Source organism: Bubalus bubalis, chromosome X, assembly GCF_019923935.1.
Source record: "Bubalus bubalis isolate 160015118507 breed Murrah chromosome X, NDDB_SH_1, whole genome shotgun sequence".
In the NCBI taxonomy this organism is placed as follows: domain Eukaryota; kingdom Metazoa; phylum Chordata; class Mammalia; order Artiodactyla; family Bovidae; genus Bubalus; species Bubalus bubalis.
This window is the reverse complement of record NC_059181.1, coordinates 35,308,844-35,326,804: the sequence shown is the minus strand read 5'-3', so window position 1 is coordinate 35,326,804 and position 17,961 is coordinate 35,308,844. Positions and strand designations below refer to the sequence as shown.

The window sequence follows — 17,961 nt, the reverse complement described above, 5'->3', positions numbered from 1 at the left end:
AGCCCTCCTAATACTCAGCAACAGGCAGAACACTTATTACATGAATGTTAATTAGATGATGATACCTTATGAAAGGCCCAATTAGAACAACATAAAATATTTCAGAATTTTCCTACAAGCCCTGCCCTGGTTGCTCCAAGCACTCCTCCCCTGCCAGCGGACACAAATCCCAACATCTCTCCCATGCTAGAACCTAATGATTCTGGCAACTACTCCCCTAAGACACCTTTTGATATTAAAACCAACAACACCTTTCTGAATAACAATAATTTACCTACTCAATATCCTTCACAACAGAGGCTCTCTGAATTGCTGGCTTTGAATCACAGGTCTCTGAAGCTGATGGTTTCTCTGCCTTTCCAATTTTAAGAAATCCTGATGCTCAAGGGCACATAATGCTTCAATATGAGGGTATTAACTTCTATCACATGCAACAAATTAAAAAAGCTATAACTATGTACGGGCCACATTCACCTTTTACGAAAGTACTTCTAAATTCTATAACATCCTCTACTGGAAATTTTATTCCCCATGATTGGCGAACTTTAATAAAAGCTCTCCTTAAATCAGGAGAATATCTTCAATGGATGATGTGGTTTCATGATATAGCCAGAGAACATGCTAACAGAAATGCTCGAGCTGGCGCTCCTCAAAATCAAATTACTTTTGAAATGCTAACTGGCACAGGACAATTTGACGCTATAGAAGCTCAAATACAGTGCCCTCCCTTGTTACATGAACAATTAAAAAAAGTGGCCCTTGAAGCTTGGGATCGAATTACTCCTCAAGGGGAGCCTACAGGTAGCTATACTAAAATATTACAGGGGCCCAATGAAACGTATGCTGATTTTTTAGGTAGATTACAAACTGCTATTTCCCATACTGTAATTGGAGAAGAAGCCAAAAGGCAACTAGAGAAATTACTTGCTTATGAAAATGCAAATCAGGAATGTCAAAAAGCCATAGCTCCAATTCGTGAGACAGGGACTATTATTGATTATTTGAAGGCTTGTGGCAATCTAGGATTAGAAACTCAAAAGATGCAAATGCTAGCTGAAACAATGGTTGCTGCCTTAAGAAAGGGAAATGAAGGATGCTTTACAAGTGGAAATAAGAACCATTTAAAAAGGGGCTGCCCTAAGAAAGCTAAAAAAAAAAAAAATAAAGGAAAAAATAAAAATAAAAAACCTCCAAAAATCTGCCCTTGCTGCTGTAGAGGAATACATTGGGCCAAAGATTGTAAGTCTAAATTTGACATTGAAGGAAAACCTATTCCAGGAAACTCCAAGCAGGGGATCCCCCCAGGTCCCCTTCAACAAAAACCTGGGGCAAATTCCATCTTTTACCTGAAACACTCAACATCCGGCAGTGCTGCCATCGATATACCAGCTTTGTTTTTAGATAATATGAAGTTAATGAGCTCTATTTAAATCCAAATTCACGTGAACTAAAAAATATTTAATATTAAATATAATGTTTATTTAAATATAAATATAATTTAAATAAAATTGTTTGCTAATCTAATTAAGACATGTCTTAAGTCATCAACATTATATAATACTTTTATTATGCCTAGGTTTAAGGTAAACTAAATTTGTCAACAAAAAGGTAACTCTTTATGTAAGCTAAGCCACTTCAGTCGTGTCCGACTCTGTGCGACCCCATAGACGGCAGCCCACCAGGCTCCCCCGTCCCTGGGATTCTCCAGGCAAGAACACTGGAGTGGGTTGCCATTTCCTTCTCCAATGCATGAAAGTGAAAAGTGAAAGTGAAGTCCCTCAGTCGTGTCCGACTCTTAGCGACCCCATGGACTGCAGCCTACTAGGCTCCTCCATCCATGGGATTTTCCAGGCAAGAGTACTGGAGTGGGGTGCCACTGCCTTAGATAGAGTTTATCTAAAAGTTTTTATCTCAAAACTCTATCTAAAATAATCTCTTATGTTTGAGATAACTTAAATTTCTAGAGTTGTACTAAACTAAATAATAAAAGTTTATTAAATAGCTAGGTCATTTCCAAATAAAATAAGATTTTAAAACATTAATTACTAAACATTAATTTCCTCTTACAAAAAGTTTTTCTTACAGAAAAACTAAAGAGATTTTAAACTATTAATAAATATATAATGTATAATATATTGATATATATAAATATATATAATGAATATATATTATAATATAATATAATAAATATATTCACCAATCTATAAAATGCTAATATACAAGACACTTCATAGTTGCTAACAAAGATAAGATATATGCTTTTAATAAAAAGATATAAGATATGGCAAACTCAGATATACATTCCACATTTTTCCTAAGGGCCACTGCTCATTTAACAAACAATACAATTATTAAAATAACTTAAAAGAATGACGAGCCTATTTGGACAGAGCAGTGGCCCCTCACAAAAAAGAAATTACAGGTGGCTAAGAAACTTATAGATACACAACTAGAATTAAAGCATATTTAAGAATCTTGTTCTCCTTGGAACTCTATTTTTGTTATAAAAAAGAAATCTAACAAATGGCATCTCCTAACAGACCTTAGAAAAGTTAATGCATCTATGAAACCTATGGGTGTATTACAACCTGGAATCCCATCACCTACCACTATTCCTCAAAATTGGTATATCTGGAATATTTTGGAGAAATTTCATTTCATTATCCTTCTGGTAAGCTGTGGAATTTCTTCAAAAATACTGAATTTATTATTTCTTGCATTATCAGCTCACAGCCTATACCACAGGCCGAGGTTTTTTATATAGATGGGACTGAAAATGCCAAAGCTTCATTCTGGTCTCTTAAGGAATATAAAGACTTTTATACTAAATTTCATTCTGCTCAACAAAATGAATTACATGCTCTTATTTAAGTTATTTGCCTACATCCTTACCCCATTAATATATTCTCTGACTCTATATATTCTGTTTTTGTGTTAAAAAATATAGAAACCTCCACCATAAACTCCAATCAACCTGTTATTCAACAACTCTTTTTCGAACTACAATCTGTTGTTAGAAACCTCAATTCTCCCATTTATATTACACATATTCGAACAAGTTCTTGTCTTCCGGGCCCCATGACTTATGATAATGAACAAGCTGATAAACTGGTTTCCTTTGCTACTCCAGAGGAACAGCATGTTCTGTTGCATAACAATGCTGGCTCCCTACACCAGCTATGGAAAATCCCATACTGCCAGGCTAAAGAAATTATTAGTAATTGCTCTACTTGTAGACCCCTACATCTTTGACCCATTGCACAAGGTATTAATCCTCACAGTTTGCAACCTAATGAACCATGGCAAATGGATGTAACTCATTTCCCTGAACTCTCTCTATCTTCTTTCTTGCATGTCTGTATCGATACTAATTCTTCTTTTATTTGGGCCACACCTCTTCATGGTGAGGCTACACAACACGTTATAACTCACTTATTAGCTTGTTTTGTTGTAATGGGAACTCCTAGTTCTATAAAAACAGACAATGGCCCTGCCTATATTTCTAGACACTTTAAACAATTTTTACAATCTTTTTCTATTAAACATATTACAGGTATTCCTTATAATCCACAGGCACAAGGCATAGTCGAACGAGCACATCACACGCTAAAGTTGCAAATAAAAAAAATTTTAAAAGGGGGAATACACAGGAACACTACTGTCTTCATTATCTAAAGCAGACTTTACTAGATTCCAACATATTTTCTAAACCTATAACTATTGTTAATACAGCTTTATTTGTTTTAAATTTTTTAAACTTACCACAGGGAGATATCTTAATGAGAGCAAAAAGGCATTTCGAGGAATTGAAGGACACTTCTCCTCTGCCCATTTGGTACCAAGACGGGTTAACGAAACAACAGAAATTTGGGAAACTAATCTTACAGGCAAAGGGGTATGCTTGTATTTCCCCAGATGGATCCAACGAACTCACAAGGCTTCCTCTTCAGAAGATTAGACCCAAGGGGGTCCCCGGCCTTCAAAATGGAGACGGGACAACAAGGACCCTGTTGTTGTCCCATCTCCATTCTTCCAAGGAGGAAGAAATTCCAATATGGGCCATGGCGGCTCTAAAGATCTCCAGGAAGCACCACCCTTGGCGGCATCACCCCTATGATCTCCCCACTTGGGGACAAATAAAAACCCTTACTAATTGAGCTGAAAATTTGGTCTCTCAACAGGGATTGTCTCAGAGTCCTGAATACATTCTCCTGGCAATGCTCAGTCTTTTGGCCTGTACCTCCCCCTGCTCGAGCTCAGACTAATACTCAACCCCCCTCTATTACAGGTGGTCGAATGGACAGAGAGAGGACCAATTGTTTCAGCTAATGATTCTATACATATGCCTTCTCCCTAGTACATTAAAGGGCCTTCACACCCTGGGAAGGAGGGAAAACTAATTAACATTTCTTTAGGATATGAAGTCCTTCCCTTGTGCAGGGGCCCAGGGAAACTACCCATAAACGTCAGCCAACAAACTTGGGTTTTCGTCCTGCCTCCAAAAGAAGACCTTCGGACTTCTTGGGTTATTTATAAATAACCCAAATAACTGCTTGGGTTATTTACTGTGAACCATGTTTACACTACTGAAACTTTAGGGAAAGAACAAAAAACATTATGTAAAAGGTTACTAATGAAACATTACCATGACAAAGGACTTCTTGGCTGGCTTCACAGTGGAATGGCAGCCCCTCCTCCTCCTCAAATCGTCCTCGATAAACAGAGTAGGCCTAAACAATGGGACACTTTGGCTATGAGCACCGAAAAACTTGGAACTTGGACTGGACATTTTACAGGGACCAGTCATGGTCATAGTAACTATGTCTATAATCAGTCATATTTTATACAGGCCTATGTCCCACTTCCTTTTGTTATAGCCATAGGAAATTTACAATAAGACTTTACATACTGTAACTTGTATTAATTTTAAACTATATACTTGTCTTAATTTCTCTATTTAAGAAATGATTCCCTTTTGATTCTTCAATCTCGATGTAATTTGTAGTTACCAGTAAATCTCCAACGACCCTGGGAAGAAGGTCCCATGGTTGGACTTGCTTCCAGATTACCTCAATTTTGTGTTACTCTTGATTCATTTTAATCATAGTGCCTACAACTGGATACAAATCAAATTTCATTTTACAAATATAATAAAATAGAGGAAATTGTCAGCAAGCATTTAACAGGAGGCTTCCTGTGTGCTGTTTTGGATCTCTCAGGAATCCTCTGTTCCTTATTAATTCCTGAATATTCAGAAATTAAGAGGAGAGGCAAGCCTCTCCCGGGGCTGAGGGATCCAGGCATTTCCTTCATTAGTTTTTCTATATGGTGATAAGTACCCTCTTCCTTCTTGTGGACCATATGGTAAAAGTGATTATTTACAACTCTCTCTCTCTTTAATATGGCTTGCCTATGCTTTGTAAGTCTGGAATTTTAATCTTTATCTTTGCTGAGAATAACTACAGTATATATGCCCACACCATGTTGATTAAAACACCTTTGCTGCATCAGAGCTCTGGTCCCCGTGTATTTCTTTCTCTTTCTCTCTCTCTCTCAGGCTATTTCTTTGGAGCACAGAGGCCCTCTGAGTTGACTTTCCTGCCCAGGCTTCTAAGACCCCCCTGAGAAGGTGCTCTGCACCTGCATCTCATCTAGAGGGCGTCTGAGGCCTCCGTGAACAGAGCAACCCCATGCCAAGGGCTTTATTGGCTTTCTGCGTAAACCAAGGAATATCAGCCTCTTACTCTTTCCTTTACATTCTTATCGGTCGGCTCCGGACCACCAGGTTCCAGTCCATTAAAGGACCTCAACGCTGGACAAAAAAAGATGTTCAGTTCAGTCACTCAGTCGTGTCTGACTCTTTGCAACCCCATGGACTGCAGCATGCCAAGATTCCCTGTCCATCACCAACTCCCAGAACTTACTCAAACTCATGTCCATTGAGTCGGTGATGCCATCCAACCATCTTATCCTCTGTCGTCCCCTTCTCCTCCCACCTTCAAACTTTCCCAGCATCAGGGTCTTTTCCAATGAGTCAGCTCTTCACATCAGGTGGCCAAAGTATTGGAGTTTCAACTTCAGCATCAGTCCTTCAAATGAATATTCAGGACTGATTTCCTTTAGGATAGACTGGTTTGATCTCCTTGTAGTCCAAGGAACCCTCAAGAGTCTTCTCCAACACCACAGTTCAAAAGCATCAATTCCTCAGCGCACAGCTTTGGTGTGATCACTCACCTAGAGCCAGACATCCTGGAATGCCAAGTCAAGTGGGCCTTTGAAGCATCATTACAAACAAAGCTAGTGGAGGTGATGGAAATCTAGCTGACTATTTCAAATCCTAAAAGATGATGCTGTGAAAGTGCTACACTCAATATGCCAGCAAATTTGGGAAACTCAGCAGTGGCCACAGGACTGGAAAAGGTCAGTTTTCATTCCAACCGCAAAGAAAGTCAATACCAAAGAATGTTCAAAATTACCACACAATTGCACTCATCTCACATGCTAGCAAAGTAATGCTCAAAATTCGCCAAGCGAGGCTTCAACAGTCTGTGAACCAAAAACTTCCAGATGTTCAAGCTGGATTTAGAAAAGGTAGAAGAACCAAAGATCAAATTGCCAACATCATAGAAAAAGCAAGAGAGTTCCAGAAAAAAATCTATTTCTGCTTTATTCACTATGCTAAAGCCTTTGACTGTATGAATCATAACAGACTGGAAAATTCTTAAAGAGATGGGAATACCAGACCACATTACCTGCCTCCTGAGAAATCTGTATGAAGGTCAAGAAGCAACAGTTGGAACTGGACATGGAACAATGGACTGGTTCCAAATTGGGAAAGGAGTACATAAAGGCTGTATACTGTCACCCTTCTTATTGAACTTATATGCAGAGTACATCATGTGAAATGCCAGGCTAGACTAGATGGAGCACAAGCTGGAATCAAGACTGCAGGGAGAAATATCAAGAACCTCAGATATGCAGATGACACCTTCCTTATGGCAGAAAGCAAAGAAGAATTAAAGAGCCTCTTGATGAAAGTGAAAGAATAGATTGGAAAAAACTGGCTTAAAACTCAACACTCAAAAAACGAAGATCATGGCATCCAGTCCCATCACTTCATGGCAAATAGATGGGGAAACAATGGAAACAGTGACAGACTTTATTTTCTTGGGCTCCAAAATCACTGCAGATGGTGACTGCAGCCATGCAATTTTTAGACAATTGCCCCTTGGAAGAAAAGTTATCACAAACCTAGACAGCATATTAAAAAACAGAGACATTACTTTGCCAACAAAGGTCCATCTAGTCAAAACTCTGGTTTTTCCAGTAGTCATTTATGGATGTGAGAGTTGAACCATAAAGAAGGCTGAGCACGAAAAAATTGATGCTTTTGAACTGTCATGTTGGAGAAGACTCTTGAGTGTCCCTTGGACTGCAAGGAGATCCAACCAGTCCATCCTGAAGGAAATCAGTCCTGAACATTCATTGGAAGGACTGATGCTGAAGCTGAAACTCCAATACTTTGACCACCTGATGCGAATAACTGACTCATTGGAAAAGACCCTTATGCTGGGAAAGATTGAAGGCCAGAGGAGAAGGGGACAATAGAGGATGAGATGGTTGGATGGCATCACCATCTCAAGGACATAAGTTTGAGCAAGCCCTGGGAGTTGATGATGGACAGGGAAGCCTGGCATGCTGTAGTCCATGGGGTTGCCAAGAGTTAGACATGACTAAGTGACTGAACTGACTGAAAGAAAACTAAATTTATATTTTATTTATATTTACATATTATACCATAATAATGCCATCATTAAGTTATAATAAATATTATTAAATTAAAAACACTCTAAATTTAAGCAAAATATTTAAATAAAAATATTTTCTGCTATGTTGGACAATTTATGGTACCTCACCAGGAACAAATAGTACTATTTATGGATTCACTATGCCATGTAGAAGAAAAAACAATTAGTATGAAGAAATTTATTTAAAATTACTCAGTATTAGAGTGACAGTAAAATGAAAATGTACATGACACCATGAATTTTAATGCCATTCTGGGATTTAAATAACATACTTCTAGCATGAATGATTTCGAATGTTTCCCCTGGGAATAAATCAGGAAAGACAATCCTGGTGACAATGAGGGGGCAAGCTGGTGTGGATGTAGTTAAAAGTGGTGATAATGGGCTTGTACTATTTGTGCCAAATATTGAGTACCTACTGTACATTATCTCATTTCTATCAATCCTTTTAACAGTCTTAGAGGGCAGATGTTAATATCTTCCATGGACTTTGTTTCTGATAATATGGCTTTGAAAAGGTCATTAACGGTTTAAAATTCCACAATTAGGAAAATAGTGGGGCCAGGTTTGAGCTGAACCTGCCTGAAACAAAGGTATGTTCTTAGTCACTGCAGGGGAATGGTTAGTTTTCAGACCTGTGGCTGCACAGATGTTTAAACTTAGGAAGTCTGAATAAAACCTTACAATGATGAATGTAAACATTTATAACCCTTTTTTGACTAATTTATTTTCTCAATTTTATCATTAACTAACATGCATTTTAGTTATTTGTTGATGTTTGGTCGCTCAGTCATGTCTGACTCTTTGCAACCTCATGGACTGCAGCACACCAGGCTTCCCTGTCTATCACCAACTCCCAGAGCTTGCTCAAACTCATGTCCATGGAGTCAGTGATGCCATCCAACCATCTCGTCCTCTGTCGTCCCCTTCTCCTCCTGCCCTCAATCTTCCCCAGCATGAGGATCTTTTCTAATGAGTCAGCTCTTTGAATCAGCTGGCCAAAGTATTGGAGCTTCAGCTTCAGCATCAGTCCTTCCAATGAATATTTGGGACCGATTTCCTTTAGGATGGACTGGTTGGATCTCCTTGCAGTCCAAGGGACTCTCAAGAGTCTTCTCCAACACCACAGTTCAAAAGCATCAATTCTTTGGTGCTCAGCCTGCTTTATGGTCCAACTCTCACATCCGTACATGACTACTGGAAAAATCAGAGCTTTGACTAGATGGACTTTTGTCGGCAAAGTAATGTCTCTGCTTTTTAATACGCTGTCTAGGTTTGTCTTAGCTTTTCTTCCAAGGGGCAATCACCTTTTAATTTCATGGGTGCAGTCTCCATCTGCAGTGATTTTGGAGCCCAAGCAAATAATTTCTAGCTATTCTAATACATGTGTGATTCTATATGTTCATAGTAAAAAGTAGTTTAAATAGCAGCCTTTTTGGAAGCTATAAATATTCCTTTGGTTCCCAGGAAGAAACACATTTTATTTAAATGTTCCCCAGAGGAAAGGAAAACTAATCCTTTCAAACCTGACTTGACCAAGTACTTCTACAGAGCACGTGATAAATTCTTACAAAGACAGAAAGTCTGAAGTTTTATATAGAAAAAAGGTACTCTTGAATCCTAACAAATGTTATACATAATATATGACAATAGAAAAGATACTCTGGCTAATTTATGTCTAATGCTGATTCACATATGATTCTCACATAAACTTGGTATTTCAGTCTAATAAATCAAATGACAAATATCAAAATACGTGGAAAGACATTTCTGTAATGTACGATATAGCTTTTATTGTTTTCATGTTCAGACCCATCCAATCTTATCAATGATTTCTTCTCCCTACCCCACCCCAACTTTGTACTTTAAAATATTCCATATTTGTGCAAGAGTTGAAGACTAGAACAGGAAACACATACACATCCTCCATTAGCTCACCAATTAACATGTTGGCATATCTGCTTTTCCCTTTCCTCTCTTTTGTCTTCTTTCATTTACAATTTATTTTATTAAGGTATTTGCCTGTGTGCATGTGCACATGCTCACATACATATAGGCATATACATCCCTAATTATTCAGCATGCATCTTGTAAGGAAAAAAAAAAGTCTTCTATATGATAGCAATTACAACATTTCAACCAACACATTTAACAATTACATAACAACATTATCTAAATTGCAGTTCATGTTCAAAAGTCCCAGTAATGTCAATGTTCCAGCTTGGACCATCCACTGATTTTAGGCTCCTTTAATCTAGGACAGTCCCCTAGCCTTGTTTGGTCCTTCATGACAATGACATTTTTAAAGAACTGATGCCAGTTGTCTGAAATCTCTGGTTGTCTCTTTATGATTCAGTTCAGTTCAGTTCAGTTGCTCAGTCGTGTCCGCCTCTTTGCGACCCCATGAATCGCAGCACGCCAGGCCTCCCTGTCCATCACCAACTCCCAGAGTTCACTCAGACTCATGTCCATCGAGTCAGTGATGCCATCCAGCCATCTCATCCTCTGCTGTCCCCTTCTCCTCCTGCCCCCAATCCCTCCCAGCATCAGAGTCTTTTCCAATGAATCAACTCTTCACATGAGGTGGCCAAAGTACTGGAGTTTCAGCTTTAGCATCATTCCTTCCAAAGAAATCCCAGGGCTGATCTCCTTCAGAATGGACTGGTTGGATCTCCTTGCAGTCCAAGGACTCTCAAGAGTCTTCTCCAACACCACAGTTCAAAAGCATCAATTCTTTGGCACTCAGCCTTCTTCACAGTCCAACTCTCACATCCATACGTGACCACTGGAAAAACCATAGCCTTGACTAGACGAACCTTTGTAAATTTTTTTTCAAGAAAAGTGAATATGTACTATGGTATAGTTCTAGTGTGTAGCAGCAGCACAGCAGATCAGAGTGCCAAATTATCTGTGATGCTAAATTTGGTCACCTGTTATGGTGGTGTCCACCAGATGTCTCCATGTTAAAGCTAGCTTTCTCCCTTGGTAGTTAATAACTAACCTGTAGATTAGACTTTGAGATTGTGTGAATACCCATTTCCTTATCAACCTTTCCCTTAATGGTCTGCATATGAAGTATACACTCTATGTTTGGGTTGCATAAAGCCCTTTGGAAGGGCTCCTCCAAACAGTTAGTTCAGTGGTTCTCAGGAGTAAAAACTATTGAACCATATCCTCAAAATGAAAAGTGCAGTGCAAGACAGTAGCATCAGAAGATGGAAAAGAACCCAGGTGCTTTTTATAGCAGTATGAGGAGTGGGTGTATAAATTTGCTACACATTCTATAAATATAAATTTATAGAACCAGTATATCTGATTTTAAGTAACACAGCCAGAAATTGCCTTTTTCTACATATTTCAGGTCATGTACATAATCCTCTGGTTGAGAACTACTGGAAATCAATTTCTCCAAGCGGCTTCCCAGGTGGCGCTAGTGGTTAAGAACCTGCTTGCCAATGCAGGAGACATAAGAGATGCAGGTACGATCCCTGGGTTGGGAAGATTCCCTGGAGGAGGGCATGGCAACCCATTCCAGTATTCTTGCCTAGAGAATCCCATGGACAGAGGAACCTGGTGGGCTAGTCCATAGGATTGCAAAGAGTTGGACACATCTGAAGTGACTTAGTACATACACACACAAGGGATTAAGAACAGCAGTCTTTCAGAGCCACATGAAACTGAGAATTATGAAGACACCTCATCTTTATTCAGTACAAATCAATTACTCTTATGTTAATATTTTTAATATGATGTATCCTTTTTGTATAACTTCATTTCTAAATAATTGTATTAATCTCTTGTTGGTTCTCATTTTATAGGAGTCAAGTTAGTTTATCCAACAAAATCATGAGGCTACTTCTGCTAAAGATTCTATGATAAAAATCATGTTTATAAATCAGTACACAATAGACGTCATTGATTTATAGTTGGAATGACAGTTCAAATATCATGATAGTAAAATATACACTTACAATGATTACGCTTTCACAGCATAGATGCTTTCAATCTCCTATTAAATACAGAAAACTAGGATTATGAGACACTGACTTTGTAATTCCCATGCCTTAGAGCAGCAGTTCCCAACCTTTTTAACACCAGGAACCAATTTCGTGGAGGATGATTTTTCCATGGACCAGGGGTAGGGGGGATGGTTTGGGGATGATTCATGTAAATTACATTCATTGTGCACTTTATTTCTAATCTAATGTCACTGCTGATCTGACAGGAGGTACTGGTCTGCAGCCTGGAGGTTAGTGACCCCTGCCTTAGAATGTTTTGTAGTTTTTTTATATAAATAATCAAGGAAGCAATTAAAGAATGATAATTCAGATCTGTTTCAGATCAGAACACTTTCATTAGAACAGTTTTTGAATGAAATTTAAGAGCTATAAAAATTAGTAAATATTTTAAAATGCTATTATGGAAATGATTACTTCAATTTTATTTGTAAAGACTTCAGTTATTATATTGTTCCAATGTCTGTATAATTTTTAAACAAAATATATAACGATATTAAAATTTTCTTTCAATGAGTTTATCAGTTTAATACCAAATAAGTAGTTTCTGATTGTTATAATATTTAAGCACATCTCAAACTCTTCATGATGGTATAACAATTCTTTTTAGTCAATAATAAAGTATCAGAGGTTTTGAAATATGTATTTCTTTTTATTGAACTAAAGCATACTCAAAAGTTTCCTGACAATAGTGTAACTCTCATTCACTTGTATTTTAATATCCTCATGATGTTATTTGGGGCTTCTATTTCCTCATATTAAAAAATGATACTTCTGGACTCTACAATTATGAAATATCCCTGAAGCTGTAGTGGCACTATTACATCAGTGCTAAGGTTGCTTGCATCAAATGAATGTTTAAATATTGGGTTGAAGCACACGAAATTGCCAATTACATAAATGGCAGTTTAATTTGATTCAACTAATACATTTGTTTTCCCATTATAATGCACACACACACAGACTTGCATGCATACATAAATATCACATCCCTCTCCCCAGGCCTAGGCACACATTACTCTCTTAATTCTACTTTCCATTTCTCCTCATTAACAAATTATAGGAAAGAAGGCCCTATCTTTTCTATGAAAACAAAGCAAACAAACAAAAACATCTTTTACAGGCGAAAAAAAAAAATCACACAAAAAAATTAAGTTCAAAGTAGAGAATAACCAATACAATGCAAATAATGATTTTAAGCATCATGATTTCAAAGCTGAATGATATGATGAGTATATGTAACACATTAGAGAAGGTATGTAAAGTCTCATCATTCATCATCTCAGTCATTAACTGGGAAATAACAACACTCAAATTTTACATCTGTAAGTCTTTCCCCATCATTAATGAAAAAAACCTACCTTTATCCTTGTCTTTCCAAATCATGTTCAGTAAAGTTCAGTCACTCAGTCGTGTCTGACTCTTTGCAACCCCTGGACTGCAGAATGCCAAGCTTCCCAGTTCATCACCAACTCCCAGAGCTCAAACTCATTGCCATCGAGTCAGTGATGCCATCCAATCATCTCATCCTTCGTTGTCCCCTTCTCCTCCCGCCTTCAATCTTTCCCAGCATCAGGGTCTTTTCACATGAGTCTGTTACTCGCATCAGGTGGCCAAAGTACTGGAGTTTCAGCTTCAGCATCAGTCCTTCCAATGAATATTCAGGACTGATTTCCCTCAGGATGGACTGGTTGGATCTCCTTGCAGTCCAAGGGACTCTCAAGAGTCTTCTCCAACACTATAGTTCAAAAGCATCAATTCTTTGACACTCAGCTTTCTTTATGGTCCAACTCTCACATCCATACATGACTACTAGAAAAGCTTTGACTAGATGGACATTTGTTGGCACAGTAATGTCTCTGCTTTTTAATATGCTGTCTAGGTTGGTCATAGCTTTTCTTCCAAAGAGCAAGCGTCTTTTAATTTCATGGCTGCAGTCACCATCTGTAGTGATTTTGGAGCCCAAGAAAATAAAGTCTCTCACTTGTTTCCATTATTTATCCATCTATTTGCCATGAAGTGATGGGAACGAGATGCCATGATCTTAGTTTTCTGAATGTTGAGTTTTAGGCCAACTTTTTCACTCTCCTCTTTCACTTTCATCAAGAGACTCGTTAGTTTTTCTTTGCTTTCTGCCATAAGGGTGGTGTCATTTGCATATCTGAGGTTACTGATATTTCTCCCGGCAATCTTGATTCCAGCTTGTGCTTCATCCAGCCTGGCATTTCACATGATGTAACCTGCATATAAGTTAAAAGAAGCAAGGTGACAATGTATAGCCTTGACGTACTCCTTTCCTGATTTGGAACCAGTCTATTGTTCCATGTCCAGTTCTAACTGTTGCTTCTTGACCTGCATACAGATTTCTCAGGAGGCAGGTCGGCTGGTCTGGTATTCCCATCTCTTTCAGAATTTTCCACAGTTTATCGTGATCCACACAGTCAAAGGCTTTGGCATAGTCAATAAAGCAGAAATAGATGATTTTCTGGAACTCTTGTGCTTTTTTGATGATTCAACGGACATTGGCAATTTGATCTTTGGTTCCTCTGCCTTTTCTAAATCCAGCTTGAACATCTGAAAGTTCATGGTTCATGTACTGTTGAAGCCTGGCTTAGAGAATTTTGAGCATTACTTTACTAGCGTGTGAGATGAGTGCAATTATGTGGCAGTTTGAACATTCTTTGGCACTGCCTTTCTTGGGGATTGGAATGAAAACTGACCTTTTCCAGTCCTGGTGCCACTGCCCAGTTTTCCAAATTTGCTGGCATATTGAGTGAAGCACTTTCACAGCATCATCTTTTAGGATTTGAAATAGCTCAACTGGAATCCCATCACCTCCACTAGCTTTGTTCATAGTGACTTTGCATTCCAGGATGGTGACTGATCACACCATCGTGGTTATCTGGGACGTGAAGATCTTTTTTGTACAGGTCTTCTGTGTATTCTTTCCACCTCTTCTTAATATCTTCTGCTTCTGTTAGGTCCATACCATTTCTGTCATTTATTGTGCCCATCTTTGCATGAAATGTTCCCTTGGTATCTCTGATTTTCTTGAAGTGATCTGTAGTCTTTCCCATTCTATTGTTTTCCTATATTTCTTTGCACTGATCACTGAGGAAGTCTTTCTTATCTCTCCTTGGTATTCTTTGGAACTCTGCATTCAAATGGGCATATCTTTCGTTTTCTCCTTTGCCTTTAGCTTCTCTTCTTTTCTCAGCTATTTGAAAGGCCTCCTCAGACTACCATTTTGCATTTCGTTTTCTTGTGGATCTTGAACACTGCCTTCTGTGCTATGTCACAAACCTCTGTCCATAGTTCTCCAGGCACTCTGTCTATCAGATCTAATTCATTCAATCTTTTTGTCACTTCCACTGTATAATCATAAGGGATTTCATTTAGATCATATCTGAATGGTCTAGTGGTTTCCCCTACTTTCTTCAATTTCAGTCTGAATTTGGCAATAAGGAGTTCATGATCTGAGCCACAGTCAGCTCCTGGACTTGTTTTTGCTGACTGTATAGAGCTTCTCCATCTTTGGCTACAGAGAATATAATCAATCTGATTTTGGTATTGATCATCTGTGATGTCCATGTGTAGAGTCTTCTCTTGTGTTGTTGCAAGAGGGTGTTTGCTATGTTTGAAATTTTGAAGCTTTATAGTAAATATTTGTGTTAAAGTGTTTTGCAGTTACAGTATTTTATTGCTTTCTAATAGCATAGAAAGTCAGAGAAGGCAATGGCACCCCACTCCAGTACTCTGGCCTGGAAAATCCCATGGATGGAGGAGCCTGATGGGCTGCAGTCCATGGGGTCGCTAAGAGTCGGATACGACTGAGTGACTTCACTTTCATTTTCACTTTTCACTTTCATGCATTGGAGAAGGAAATGGCAACCCACTCCAGTGTTCTTGCCCAGAGAATCCCAGGGACGGGGGAGCCTGGTGGGCTGCCATCTATGGGGTCGCACAGAGTCGGACACGACTGAAGCAACTTAGCAGCAGCAGCATAGAAAGTACTGTGATATCCTACCAAAAATATGTGTGTAAGATTGTGATATTCTTTGTATCTTTCTGCTCTTAACTAATGCTCTGTTCCCATATATATTAATGTGACAAAAAAGAGACATTCCCCATCCCTAAACATATTTATGTTTGTGTTCAAAATGAAATTCAACTGAACATGGCTTTAATTCATAGAAATATCATCAGAGTGAGAGGAAGGGGCAAGGCTCCAGGATGTGGTTTTGAGAAACATATCTCTAGTCTCAAAATGATTTTGTGTCTAAACTTTCTCTGCAATGCAAGTCAACCAAAATTACAGGGCCAAAATTCGGCAGTGGCAATGAATGGTTACCAGAACGTTCACTGCTAACACTGCTTCATTGATAGACAAATCATTTTATAGGGCTAAATAAAATATAAATAGGAAAAGGAAAAGAATATATGCTGGGTCAATCCTTTGAAAATGCTTTATATTATGAAATTTACTACCACCAGCATCACCATCCAAAACAAATGCTTATTACTATCTGTTTAGTACATAGGTAAAGAACATAAAATTAGTAGAATGATTTTGATTGACTGTTCATGTTTCAAAGAAAGTTATTACAGAAAACAAATTTCGTTCAGAAACCTTTTTTTTTTTTTTTGGCTGTCCTGGGTCTGCTGTGCGTAGGCTTTCTCTAGTTGCAGTGAGCAAGAGCTACTCTTTTTTTGCACTGCATGGGATTCTCATTGTGGTGGCTTCTGTTATTGTGGAGCAAGGTCTCAGTAGTTGTGGCACACAGGCTTAGTTGCCCCTCAGCATGTGGAATCTTCCTGGACGAGGGATGGAACCCATGTCCCCTGCATTGGCAGGTGGATTCTTATCCACTGCTCCACCAGGGAAGTTCCAGAAAGCTTTCTAAAGCAGATTGCACTATTCACATTTATGTAAAATATTTTTCAATTTAATAACTAGGGCTTCCCTGATAGTTCAGCTGGTAAAGAATCTTCCTGCAATGCAAGAGACCTCGGTTCAATCCCTGGGTTGAGAAGATCCCTGGAGAAGGGAAAGGCTACCCAGTCCAGTATTCTGGCCTGGAGAATTCCATGGACTGTACAGTCCATTGGGTCACAGAGAGTTGGACACAACTGAGCAACTTTCACTTCACAGCAAATACTCAATGCAAAATTACTTTCACACACAAGTGTTAATTAATCCTTATTTAAATGTACGTGTGTGTGTCACTCAGTCATGTCCATCTCTTTGCGACCCCCATGGACTGTAGCCCATTAGTCTCCTCTGTTCATGGGGATTTTCCAGGCAAGAGTACTGGAGGGGGTTGCTATGTCCTCCTCCAGGGAATCTTCCCAACCCAGGGATAGAATCCAGGTCTCTGCATTGCATGTGAATTATTTACCAACTGAGCCACCAGGGAAGCCAAAGAATACTGGAGTGGGTAGCCTATCCCTTCTCCAGCGGATCTTCCCAACCCAGAAATTGAACCAGGGTCTCCTGTATTGCAGGTGGATTCTTTACCAGCTGAGGTACCAGGGAAGTCTGCTTATTTAAATACGTAATGCTTACTATAGATAGAATATTTAAGTTGGGATGAGTAAATTGTATTTCTGCTGCAATAACGTATATTTATAATGACATCCATCCACGGTGTTGTAAAACATAAGAATGTCTCAATCACAAGTCATGTTATTAATGAGGAATGAAGTTCCATAGTTTTAATTTCTTTCATTTATTTTCAATAATAAAAGCAGGCTCGAATATTCCTGATGAGAACGTGACTTTCACTTTATCTTTCAATATACCTACTTTGGTGGAGGGTAGCGGGGAAAGAGTATAGTTATTCTTCTAGGCACTGCAATAGCTCAGAATATATGTTATTAATATTTACAGGCCATAAAGTCACCATTATTTATGAAAAATACTACTTCTAGCTAACACATTAACTAACATAGTGCCCCAACACAGACTTTTTGGTTTACCCTAACATTTCCTAAATCCATGGAAGTATGTTGCATATGTGAAAGTCTTCCATTGATTTGTATCACAGCAGAATAAGGGTAAAGAATTATTTGTTTAGATCACGTAAGAGATCCATAGATATTCATCAAGTATAGAAATATATACCCATTTAGCAATA

General features: G+C 38.5%; 1 protein-coding gene across 3 annotated transcripts in view; it reads right to left on the bottom strand.

Moving 5' to 3' along the window:
• The window catches only part of LOC102416591 (melanoma-associated antigen B16), a 113,235-nt gene that overhangs the window by 40,418 nt on the left and 54,856 nt on the right, over positions 1-17,961 (bottom strand). The window contains exon 1 of one of the 3 annotated variants that reach the window (XM_044936915.1): positions 4,646-4,667. The exons of the other annotated variants lie outside the window; for them this stretch is intronic. The gene's annotated coding sequence lies outside the window, so the exon portion shown is untranslated. Of the gene's footprint in view, positions 1-4,645; positions 4,668-17,961 lie in introns of those variants that run through there. 3 annotated transcript variants of the gene reach the window in all.